The sequence below is a fragment of the Tauraco erythrolophus genome, chromosome 13 (genome assembly GCF_009769465.1).
Source record: "Tauraco erythrolophus isolate bTauEry1 chromosome 13, bTauEry1.pri, whole genome shotgun sequence".
NCBI lineage: Eukaryota > Metazoa > Chordata > Aves > Musophagiformes > Musophagidae > Tauraco > Tauraco erythrolophus.
Window position 1 is genome coordinate 13,636,992 of NC_141477.1, and position 13,907 is coordinate 13,650,898.

The window sequence follows — 13,907 nt, forward strand, 5'->3', positions numbered from 1 at the left end:
ATAGCTTTAAAAAAAAAAATCTCTATTTCTTACCCATTATAGAAAAGAAGCAACAGACCTTAGATTTCAGCAAGAAAGATTTATGTTTATAAGTAGGCAAAACTTTCTAACAGTAAGAATAGCAATGCAATTGAATAGATTTCCTTCAAGCAGTGTGAAATCTCAATTGCTAGCATATTTAGGAACAAGTTAGGCAATCATTTGACATTAATAGCCATAGCTTGTCCTGTAATGCACAGGTGAGTGGACTAATTGACCCTGTCAGATCCCTCAGAATTGCTGTTTGTTTCTATAATAACACTTACTTCAACTTCAGATCTACTTGCTCTGACTCTCTCTGGCCTGTTGTGTTTAATTTGGGGCAGAAGCTGGATACAGCCCACAAAATTATTCAGACTGTCCATAAGCTAAATAAAAAATCCAAACAGAACTGCACTCATTCATGGGGGCAAAAAAACCCCAACAAACCACAAGATGGCAAGCATTAATATTTTCAGAAAATAATGAAAATAAATACAAAGAACTGTGTTAAAACCATAAAAATTCTGAAGAAAGAAAATAGTGGACAGAAATAATCTGCCAATTACTTAATAGAGTGATTATTTTTTTTTAATTCATTCTGTCCCCAAACTGCTTTTATGTTGTGTAGAATATGCCATCTGTCACACCCAAACAATCCTTCACTGATTTTTATGTGAATTTTATTCTAAGTAAACGTTTGAAATGTAAAAACTCCAACCAAAAGTTGGCTACTTTTCCACATGAGGAGGGAAGCCTGGAAACACTAATATGTGGCAGTAATAACGAGCTTCGCCACAGCCGTTTAACTACATTATATATGAATCTAATTAAACTGATCTCCAGGAGATATTTTAGACAGTATACAGTAGATCCAAGGCCTTACCCTTATTAATGAAAATCACTATGACAGTATAGAAGATAGAGGTAAATCATGGCAGGGTTGTCATAAAAGTGCTTAAAATGGGGACCAAATGGAGAGAAAAATATCATTAACTCAGGCAACAATTCACCCTTCCAGAACAGGGATCGGCAGCAGATCAGGGTGCTGTGCCAGATCATATGCTTTTTTTAGTTTAGAGATTATTACATTTGTAGAAATTCAGCAGGGCTTGGAAGAAGCAAGATACTTCAGTTACCATTGCTGTGCCTCTAAGACAGAGAGGGACTCCTGACTTCCACCAAATCTGGAGCATGGCAGGAACCAGCACATGGTTGCTGCGTTTTCCTCACAGCCCACAGAATGAGGGTGCACAGAGACATGACATTACATTTCTCAAGTTAAGACAATGACATCTGAAAAAGAAATTCCACAATATATAGCTCCCCCTTAAAAAGAAATATGTCAGTTGACAGATATGCATCCTACTTTTTCCAACAATATTTAATATGTGGCTCATAAGAGGTCATACCTATCACAGCTTCCAAATGTTCAGTGTGGCATTTGGCACGCAAATAAGTAAATTCCATTTAACTTCAATTTGAGTTTGGTTTCTGCTTGTATCATTTAACATTAATTTGGACATAGACGTAGTCCTGCCTATGCTGCACTACTCTTTACATGTCCTCCAAGTTGTTAATCCCAAAGGTATAATTTCTGCAAAGTGCTCATTAAAAACTGAGTGGCTGCCCTATCTTAATAAGTGTGGAAGGGCAAGGAGAACAATAAAATTATGACATTATCCAATATTTCCAACCACTATGCTTAACTTAAAGATGAGTAAGTGGAGGGAAAAAAAAATTTACATTATCATTTGAATATCTTGCAACAGGTAGACTGATTTGTTTCTGTCCCAAAGCATCATGCTAAACATGTGTAAACAACCTCTGGATCCATTCTTCTTCTAGTCAAAACTGCAAATCCTCTACTATGATCAGTTTGAAGAGGTATGCACAAAACCATTTAATTATATACGTTATAATTCCCGGATCTTCACACAACATGATCACAAAAGTGTTTGCTAACTACCTAAAGAGAATATTTCAAGGAAGAGAATTTTAATCTGTTCCACTAGAACACGAATGTAGAATGACAAGAAGATTCTAGGCCATAGGGATTTTAATGGGAGCATTTTATCAAAGTGCTTCTATTAAGGTCTTTGATAAGGTGTCCAGGCCTTTGTTTTAAATGGAGACATGAATACTCCAGCCTTTGCTTGTGTTCTAGCTCCTCTGTCTTTTAAGGTGTTGGACTTTATTCAGACAATCTTATGCATAGGCTTCATTCAGAAGAACTATGATATGATATTTAATGCTTCAAATTTAAGCTTCAGAAATTAAACAAACTCTATTATCAAGTCCAGGACTCAAGTCTCGTGCAGATACTAGTGACATCATAGAATCAGAATGGTTAGGGTTGGAAAGGACCTCAAAATCATCTAGTTCCAACCCCCCTGCCATGGTCAGGGACACCCTTCACTGCACGAGGTTGCTCAAAGCCTCATCCAACCTGGCCTTGAACACTTCCAGGATATGTCATTAGTCAATCTAATAAAAGCTTTAAATCAATACCTTGAAAAATGGAACAATATTCCAAAGCAAACCATTCCACACAGCACTTAAATCTGAGGAACACTTTGAAGTTACTCCCTTAAAAATCTACTTTAAAGTACATGGCTGTTTGAAGAAAATTACATATTAGCTAGCCATTATATGCAATTTCCCCATGTTATTACAGGGTCAGTTTACAAACCCAGTAAGAGCAATAGCGCAACACTAACAATTAGCAAGTCAAAATAGAAAGGTGTGTTTGGGCTATTATTATTATTATGGATCTGTAGATATATTTAAATAAATTATCATAAATATGAATTATGTCAGAGATTGAGTAATGATGAATGAGAGTCCACCTTATGAAAAAAAATAAAACAGAGACACAGTACTGTTTCAAATTCTAAATTCATGACAGTCTTGTCACCTTCCAAATTCAATAGTATTAAGCAGATGAGAACCACAGGGCAAAAAGGTCACTATTACTGATTTCTCTAATACTCCAGCGCATTCTTAAGAGAACAAGAGAGTGTGGACACATTATAAGCTGTATAAAATGACATTTTTGAAGTTAAAATGGGCTAAAAATCTTTGCTGAGGTCAGCTACTCATTAATAAAGGAGAGCATGCCACAGTCTCACATCTGGATCAATGTAATTGCACTGAGAGAGATGAAAGGAAACTGCATGCGTTAAGAATCTCGCTATAAATTATACAGGTCCCCTTATCTTACTGTCACTGAAGTCAACAGCAAATATTCATCAGCTTCAATGGGATTGCTGATGGGCCCTAAATTATCCTTGGGTGTACATCACAGGGACTGTAATTTCTGTGTTTTACTCTGATGAGAGGTAATCTCACAGACATGTCATTGGAGCTAGCATACCCTTATTTAAATACAGAATCTAGAATGAAGACACTTCCCTTTTCTGCAAATCTTTTCTGAAGAAAATTAACACCATCTCAGAGTTATTACTGGTGAACTGCTCAGCTTTGCTGAGACTTGATATATGGTGGGATAGATGTTCAGTGAATTTTGACAGTTGATGGAGATCTTTAATAGCACACACTTAAGTGAAGCAAGTAATTCTGAGCATGGAAGTAGACTGCTTCTCCTGAAGATTACATTTCAATAGTACAAAAAGCATTAACAGAAAAACCTATATCTTCACTGAAGTCTTTTCAATTTTCCTCTGCTAGATATAACTAAGCCTGGATGTTGCTGAACATATCTGACATATGAAGCAGTCAAGGAAATCATCCTGTACTTTATGTACATTCAATGCAGGCACAGCATCTATTGAACAGCAAAGACAGGCTTCAAGTTAGTGAGACTTAAGGTCAGCCCATGAGACTGGGCAAATCTTGCTCTTCCTTTAAAATACTTTTTCCTCTGCACAGACACCATATATACTGAACAAAACATTATTAGGCTAACTTTGTTCTGATACACATATATATGCATACATTCCCTATGGACTACAGTGGGAAACAAAATTCAGCATCACTATTCCATTGTAAATGGCTTGTTTGATAGATTATATACATACATAATTTACATATGCAAACTAGGTACATAATCTGCCAAGAGAATGTTTGCTTAAGTGGACTCCAGTGTGGCAAAATCACAGTGACTGAGAAACTTATTCTATCTTTTCTCTTTCTCTGGCTTCTTCAGCTAATCACCTCCAGGATCATCAGCTTTTTAAACACTGTTGCAATTTATGCTATTTCACTATTAGCAAGAAAAATTTTACGATTGAGGCAATTCTTCTAGATTGAGATATCTTACGCTTACACTGACACATGAACAGTGTCTACCAGGTTATACTGAATTAAGGATCCCCACACTCAACAAGCACAAAAAAGTGGATATATGAGGATTAAGGAAGTATTAGACAATAAGACTGCCCAGGAGGATTAGATTCACCATTCACAGTAATACTTGAACCACATCACTCAAATAGCACCTCCTAATGAACTCCAACATGCAACAAGATAAGCTGCCATTACTCATTTAATAGCTCAAAATCCCCTAAGAAATATCCTTCCTGCCTAATTATCACAGCCATTTCAAATCTATATCATATTTGTGCTACAAAGGCACTATAGGATGTTTCGTAGAGCACAGAAAGGATCTGTGATAAAAACACATTTTACACCTTGACACAGTTGGTACTAAATGTCAGCCTTCTACTTGTGCAGCGAGTTATCCTGCTGACAGCTACAGAATTCAGCCACGTAAATGAAGAATTTTAAAATACAAGGCTGAGCAAACAGTCTAGTTCTGGTCTAGTTCAGATAATGCCTCTTGCTATTGTCTAAATGCTGGTACTTTTCTACCTCCCCCTCTGCCCCCACCCCAGCTGGTTACACCTCTGCCCTGTAATAATACAACAACAAGCTTTTTTCCTTCACTGACCTGGAATGAAAATATGGATGCATGGCTTGGACGGCTAGTATGGTTAGATCCCTAAGCTGAAAATCAAAGAGTTGATGATTACAGAGCTCATAGTGAAATACAGCAGACATACAGACTAGCTGTAGCCCTTTTTATTACTCATTATAAAGCACTACATCATACTACCATACCATCATACAAGACGGGAGTATTAGATTTTTTCAGTCACCAAGAACTTGCTTGCTAAAACTCCTGAAAAGTGCTAGGAAAGACATATCTTTTTCTGATAGGAGACCAAACAAAGCCAGAAATCAGCCTCAGGAGGCACTGATGCATCCCACCCCACTTTCATTTTCTGTTGCTGCTTAAGCTCTAATACATAAGAAAGGGGGGGGGGGCGGGGCAACAAACAAATGAAAAAAAAAAAGGAAACAAACGGGGCTGGAAAATAAAACTTATGAGGAGCAGCTAAGGGAGTTAGGGCTGTTTAGCCTGGAGAAGAGAAGGCTGAGGGGAGACCTGATTACAGCCTACAAATACTTGAGAAGGGATGGTGGGGAGGTAGGGGAAGGGCTCTTTACATTAGTGATGGGTGATAGAACAAGAGGAAATGGGTATAAGCTTAGTCAGGGGAGATTCAGGTTGGATGTTAGAAAGTATTTCTTCTTTGAAAGGGTTGTCAGCCACTGGAGTCCCCATCCCTGGATGTGTTTAAGAATAGGGTGAATGATCTACTTAGGGATATGGTTTAATGGGGATTAGGGACGGTTGGACTCGATGATCTCTAAGGTCTTTTCCAACCTAGAAATGCATGAATGAATGAATGAAATCTATGAAATGATAATTCGAATATAAACCTTAGAAATCAAGTTATGCATCAAAAGGAGAGAGATGAATCTCTTCTGGTTGCCAGCAGAACCCTTAAGCATGAGTTAACAGAGCATGATACAGTGCAAACAACCTAATCACTCTTCACACCCTCCACCTGACACTCTGTTTTACCAACATGTTCAGCACCCACAGGTTCATATCACAAACGTAATTTCCTTTCTTCAGTAATTCCCTATTCTGTCAGTTACTCCCTTCCAAAAGCTTTATGAAACTCCATCATTAGAAATTAATAGTCACTTCTTTTTTTTTTTAATAATAGAATTTGTAGAAATGTTAAAAGAAGCCTTCTAATTCCTTGTCTTCCTACAAAATGTAGCTGTGAACATCTATCTGAACTGGCTCTCAAATGATCTTTCAAGTTCAGTAGTTTTTCTTGTCATGAAGGTTTATGCCCCCTTCCCTTCCCCGGGTATTCGTGTGTGGTTGCTAATACTTCTGTTTCCTTTAAAGAATATTGCTTGCATATCCCAAATTCATTCTATTCTTTCCACCACTGCACTATATTGGTGGCTCAGCTATCCCACCAGCTATGCATATGTGTTACCTCGGGTCACTTAAAAATCACATTAAACACTTCGACAAATGAAGGTCTGTTCCCTTGATTTCATTTCTTGATTTTTAAGGCAAATCCTTTCTGATAAGACACCTAGGAAGGATCAGAATATAGTTCTAATAAAGGCCAACTCAGCTAGTGAAACATCAATCTGTGCACAGCTCGCACTCCATCATTTTGGCACATCAGCATAAAAGGGGAAAAAAACAGTTACAAGCAACCCATTGCCTTATCTCTTTTCCACTCTTTTTTTGTACACATACATTGAATAATCTATTATACCTGTTATTCAGCCATCAACAACAGGACAGTACAACAGTAACTTAGATTTATAGTATGGTTTAAATCCAAACTGCTTGGAGCAGACTCTAACAGGATAATGCAGCAAGAGTTAGTAGAAATTTAACATTGAAAAAAATAAATAAATAATCAAAATGATTGCTTAAAAACAAACACCCAGCATCTTCTTATACAAAGTTTTCCACCCAAGTCCAGATACCCTGAAGACGAGACTAACAATAAACAGGAAAAGAAAAAGGGAAGGGAAGAAGGGAAGGGAAGAAGGGAAGGGAAGAAGGGAAGGGAAGAAGGGAAGGGAAGAAGGAAGGGAAGAAGGGAAGGGAAGAAGGGAAGGGAAGAAGGGAAAGGGAAGAAGGGAAGGGAAGAAGGGAAGGGAAGAAGCAGGAGAAGGGAAGGAAGAAGGGAAGGGAAGAAGGGAAGGGAAGAAGGGAAGGGAAAGAAGGGAAGGAAGAAGGGAAAGGGAAAGAAGGGAAGGGAAGAAGGGAAGGGAAGAAGGGAAGGGAAGAAGAAGAAGGGAAGGAAGAAGGGAAGGGAAGAAGGGAAGGGAGAAGGGCAAGGGAAGAAGGGAAGGGAAAGAAGGGAAGGAAGAAGGGAAGGGAAAGAAGGGAAAGGGAAGAAGGGAAGGGGAAGAAGGGAAGGAAGAAGGGAAGGGAAGAAGGGAAGGGAAGAAGGGAAGGGAAGAAGGGAAGGGAAGAAGGGAAGGGAAGAAGGGAAGGGAAGAAGGGAAGGGAAGAAGGGAAGGGAAGAAGGGAAGGGAAGAAGGGAAGGGAAGAAGGAAGGGAAGAAGGGAAGGGAAGAATATATTTATATCAATGATTCAGTCTTCTACGCTTGGGGGGCTGGGTGGGAAGAGAGAAAAAAGGAAAGAATAGTATAAATAGAGAAAAAGCATCCTTTGAAGTCTTCCAGCACTAATAATTTCAGCTGTTATTGAAAGAGATAGTAAACATGCAATGTACATATTCTTCAATTTCTCAGTTCCTTTTCAGAGAAGCATTTAGCGGGACATGACTATGGAACCAACCTGTAATACTGAATATCTGTTTATGCAATAACCTTTAAACGCTTAGGCATTACAAAATCTTTAGCACTCTTTGCCAGTATTCTGCATGCCAAAGGCATCATGCAACAAGTTGAGTGAAGCTTACACAAAACCTGTAACTATCTGAATGAGGAATTGGGGATGGGGGAGTGTGTTCACAGAGGAAAAAGCCAATTCATACTTGTTTTTTTTGGAAGCAGACAAAAGATTCCAATAATATAAAGCTACGATCTGCTGAAAACAGAAAGTTGGATTAAATAAGATTTGGAAAAAGCTAGATTCAGAAAAAAATATAAAAATTTACAACTACCATGAAGTATGCCTTGCACATTAGAAGCTCTAGCATACCTTTAAGATCCTAAATTGAGAGTCCGCTTGACTATAGACTTTCTATGTGCTGAGAACAAACTTGCCACATTCCTGTTTGCACTGCTCCTGTACTGTGAAAGTCACTGGCTCCAACAGGCAATGTCCTTGAACCACGACTTTTCTACTTAAACCAGTGCTGTGAACAGCTAAGGGTTACAAATAGCTGGGAATCCTCAGTACTCCTCCAAAAATACCTCCAGAGATCAGTTACAGAATGTATGTCTTCTTTACCTGTCTATATTTACCTACAGTTCTGAATCCATACTGCCACCCAGAGAATGAACACAGCTGAAATGTCTTTTCGCAGAACACATGGGCAGCATGAGATGAGTTGCTTGGCTGGGGTGGTGGGGCAGGACAGTGAAAGTTTAGCTTATGCAGATTACTAAAAAACTTATTTCAGTGTGTGGTGGTGGAAACAACACCCCTAAAACGATTTTTTTTAATAAGAATAAAACCAATATTTTTCACTTCTAACCTGCAGAAAGACAAAATTAGGGTTGATTTTGTTTTGAGTTTTTTTTCAGCCAATTCATTTGTCCCTAGTTTTTTTTTGGGAAATCATGCTAAAATACCATATATACCAAATAACTCTAAGACTACATCCCCAGTGGATTTTTATGTGATATTAACACTTCTCTCACATAAGTATACAAAACATGCTCAAAACAGAGTTTTCCTTTATCCACTTGCATGTTTAGATAGCTGATTCAAGGAGTACAAAGGAGAAAAGTTGTGATTTTATTGGCTGCTTTTTGTGAACAGATGGTTCTTCAGATTCTTCTGATTTACCTTTAAAATGAATATAAATTCAACTTGGAAACAGCATCATTTTAAAGTACAATTACAATGCAAAAGCCCATTTTCAAAATATACATACAGGGAACAATAGTTTTTATCTACGGAAGTGTTGAGTCTGGCTGTCTGAGGAACTAATACAAAGCAGGAGGAAATCACAAGGGAACATCAGATTCATGGCACAGTCATCAACAAAGCACGGTTACAGTATTCCCCTTTTAATAAAGCCGGCAGCTGTGCGGGGTAAGCTGCCTTTCCTCCTTCCCTCAGCTATGCCCAGTAAAGGCTAAGAGGTCTGATTAACAGTAGCTGGTTTGCAGCTCATTCACAGCAAGCTAGAGATAGTGGACTAGTCCAATGCAGCCTGGAAAGGAAATGTATTTGTTCAGGGGAGAACAGGGCCACTTTTTGTTAAAGAGCTCTATAGCACTTCCAGCACCATTGTACATGAGCAGGTGCACATCCTATGAAAGCAATCTTTTGCAAATGAGCTTTTTTTTTAGAAAACACTGGTCTAAAGTTTTTAAAGGACTCTAATTTACTATACCCAATGCAAATGGGATAGAGAACTGACTGGGAAACAAAGTCAGGTTTGGTAACTCAAACCAGGGAAAGTTGCTTCTACATATTTCTTAAACACATCTACAAGCTGGAAAGCCTGATGGTCCATAGTTAAGAGCCATAAAATGTAAACAAATTTACAGTATCTGAAAGTAGTCCTATCCTTCGCACAATTCCAGCATCATGGTCAGCACATTCACAGCAATGCTCCTGCTGAAGTTTGGCGACTATATCCTGAACCAATCCTGGGTCATAATTTCAAATCAATCCACTAATTCCACCTCAAAACTGCTACTCCCTCCCTCCATCCAGTCTTCTATACCTTTGTGTGTGTATGCTAACTCCCATTATCCTAAACAGGGAAAAGAAACTGGCATTGTATCCTAACTTTTGTCCAGTATGTTCAACTAATTCTAAGCCCAATTATCTTCAATCTCTTAAAAAACTAGCAGACAGAGACCACAAATTAAAGTATCTCACAGAAAATAAACTGAAGCAACATTTCCCATTTTTAAAGGTTACCAAAAAATATTTTTAGACAGATCAGAAGAAATTCAAAAGGTGCATAATTATTGGTGTCAGGGCTACTTATAGGGAAAAAATAATAAAGCTGCAAACACATGCAGTTTCTCATCCATCTCTTTGTCTTCTATTGGAAATTTGCTACATATCTTCAATACTACTTCAAATTCCAGAAACCAGAAGAACTGGAAACGACCACTGAGTCACTGAAAAATAACATTCTTTTACCCAGGAAGACGGTATATTTACTCTAGCTTTCTGATGAGAAATAGGGCCACTTTTTGTTCTAAAACAAATCTTGTAGAAATCTACTGGTTCTGGCAAACTTTTCATGCATGAAATTTTTTTTGGCCCATATAAAGTTTTAAAGCAGAGATAATAGAAACAAAATCATTTCAATAAGCACTCTCTCCAGAACAATCCATTCGTTCCTACAATCCATATTTATATGAGCTTGGTACAGCTATTTGCTTATATAAAATTTGATTTCAGAAATAACCTGATGAAATTATTTCACCTAAATTATATTTTTAGCCTTACAATCTCTAAGCCATTTATTTTACTACTACTATCCACATTTTTCTCGGCCTCCACTTTCTCGTATTATTTTAACCAGCCCCTCATGATGTAAATTTTTATCTCTTCCTGGGAACCTTACTACATTAACTTACAAATGAAATAATACCTGATTTAAATATCCTACGCACATGTTCTACAGGAATTCATTCCTGGAGTAAGGTACAATAAATATGAAAAGAACGCAAAATATAACCCTATGGCACTAATTTATTTAAAGATTAGAGGAAAATACTTGATCAAGACTTATAAGATTCCATGGCTATAAAATGGAGATAATGCCTCTTTTACAAATATCTTTCAGTTACAATACATGCAAGATGTAAATCTCATTGGTTTTGTTTGAAAAACTTCTAAACAGTAAAGAAGTATTTATTCATCACAGTGTTCCTTCTTAAAAAATAAAGCAAAACTATAATACAGTAATCAAATTCATTTCTTTGAAATTACTACTTAATTACTCCAAATCAAATTTCCATAGAAAACTACTGAGAATAAAGGTCAAACTATATTAAAGATATTTATTAGAAATAGTAGTCAGGCATAACAGTAGTTATGTCTTCAAATATAAAAGACGCATGATTCAAGTATTAAGTTTAAAAAACACAGCACGGTTTGCAGCAGCAATGGCATTGGAACGTGCTGTGAAATCCTCAACAAATACATTTCCAACACACTCAATAACTGCACATAACAGAAGTGAACATTCACCACAGAAGTATTTTCTGTTTTCACAGGTATATTAATAAAACTGCTTAAGCTATCTAAGCTTGTCTCTGAAGTATTGAGGCTAAATATTCAGCTTCAGAGGAAATTATGCAGAAAAGCTGTATGCACCAGTCATCAACAATTGGATATCCTTCTTGGTGTGCATGTCTGGGTGTATGTATCAATATACTCTAATCCCTATTTCCTTCTGGACATTTAGTTACTTCTTAAAAAAAACATTTTAGCATATTTAGGAAAATTGTAACATGAGAAAACATCGCGAATAAAAATCTCAACTCTGACTATAGCTAAGGTCTAATAACAATTTTTTAAAAAGTCAAAAATTAAAAAAAGAAACAACAGTAAAAGACTCCCTCCATGCAGGTCACATGTAGAGTACAAAACCAGAAGACTTCAATAAAATAACATTTTTACCTTATAGAACAACCAGGATTGTTGTCCTGTACAACACATATACTTGAATAGCAGTGAACTGGAACATGCATAGGATTAAATCTCTTAAAAAAAATCTGGCAAAAATATTTCGGTTCAGGGATTTTTTGGTGTGGGTGTTTTGTTTTGTGGTTTTTAAATAATCATTCAAAACAAACATCAGGAGTCAAATACATAAACTCAGACCCCTTCTGTTCATGGTGCAATATCAGGGAACTACTTCAGTATATAAATAAGACTTAGAAGTTAGGTACCAACCTTAAGTGCTCAGTAAGCCTCAGGAAAAATTAAAAAAACCTAACCACCTCATTGCACTTAGCTGTGAAACTGATGAAACTGCTTTGTATGCCTGGGAAACACATTTCAGCTGGGTCAAATTGGAGCCCAGTGGGGAAAAAGGGTGAAGCACATGTTGTAATCAAGGATGCTCAGGGGTTCCCATTGCTCAGCCCTGTGCTTGACTGCCACAGTTTGCAGCAGGACAAACCCCACTATTTCTGTCTTGCTTTAATGGTCACGAGAAACTTGGTGTGTTGTCCCTGGAGTTGGTGAGATACCATGGGAATGTTCTTTCTCATGCTGGGGAGTGCTACCTAACACTTGCAACCCTCCCTAACTTCCTTTAACAAAGGAACATAATAATGCACATGAAAGGATTTAGGTTAAATTGATAGAATCTGGTAAACTTTCCCAGGTGAAGTTTCCACAGTAAACCTTATAACTTCCAACTTCCCAGAGGAACTAGTCCACCATATTATACTGACTGTAGTACAGAACCTTACTTTGTAGAAGTGGATGTCTCTTCCTTTACAAATGTATGCAGTCATGCCAAGCATCTGAAAAGCAAAATCCATTCAGTGTTTCAAATTACATGTTTTAAGTAGAATAAGGCATTCATAAAACACCTTCACAGTTTTGCATCTGTATTATTGAGAAACAAAATAATTTTGTCTTACAAGATTTAACGTCTTAAATTATTGTCTCCCACCACAACTGTATTAATAGTGATTTTGCAATTAAGCAAACCAAAACTCAAGCTGTGAACTTGAGAAACTGAGTGTTCCACACATTTTGCAGTGTACTATAAACAAGGAAGGCAAAGAAAAGCAAGGGCTTTATTTTAGCTGAACATTTCACAAAGATGACAACGGGCAACTCCTCATCTCCTGTATGGACTTCTGTCAAGTCATCACAGTCTGAACACAGAAATACTTCATGCTCCAATGTCTTGACCCCTGTCCACTAGTCTTCATCTTCATACAAAGTTTATCATGTCAAAGATTAAGCTACTGTCATGCTTTTATTTTATTTTAAGAAACTAATATATCATGTGCATCTCAGTGACTACCATGAGCATTGTATTCAAAAAGTGCATTAAAAAGGACAGAGACCAAGTGTGGAAAATGTCAGCTCAAAATGGAAGTTACAAGTGTGTGGAAGAGATGAGATACAACAGAAAGATTTATAACCCTGACTGTAATGGTTATTACCACAGACAGCTGTAACAAAAACGAGGCTAACAGGTGACATCACAGCTCTGTATGATAGGACTGCGTGCTTCTAGGCAGATGAACCGAAAAAAGCTGGAAGTTCTATCTGAAAAACCCAGTACACATGTATTTTTTAAAGGACCTTCACAGTCTTCATTGCTTCGTTTTCATTTACTTTGCCTGCAGCTGCTGATTCTGAAGTCTTTTTATGTCATTGAAAGCTTTGTGTCAGTGATGGCTTCCAGGACAGCTGAGATTCACCGATGTATGGCACTTGTGGAGTCAGTTAACCTTTATGGAACATTAGGTTATTATTTGGTGAAAAATTAACTAGGAAAATTTCTGTCTCAGATGCATATCCTCATGCCAGGAATAAAGTTGCTGATCGTGCTAAACTGATTAGATTAGTGATCAAATTGCACACACTAATTATGCACAAGCTGACACTAAGAAAAAAACAACTCTATTTAAATATCAGAGAGAAGTTCCTGACTACTAAGGCTTGGTACGGAAAAAATTTTCACAGACATTACTGTTGACTATTCCAGTCAATACTACAAAATACTTGTATAATAGTTGTTCTAACCCGTTGCTTTAGCCATGCCACCTGATCTCCTCACAGAATCACGGAATACTTAATTTTAACTATCCACTAAGCTGCATGCTTTAAGCATAGCATCTAAACACAGTGAGTAAAAACTGTAAATATACAGGTGCATAGATTTAATTTGTTCT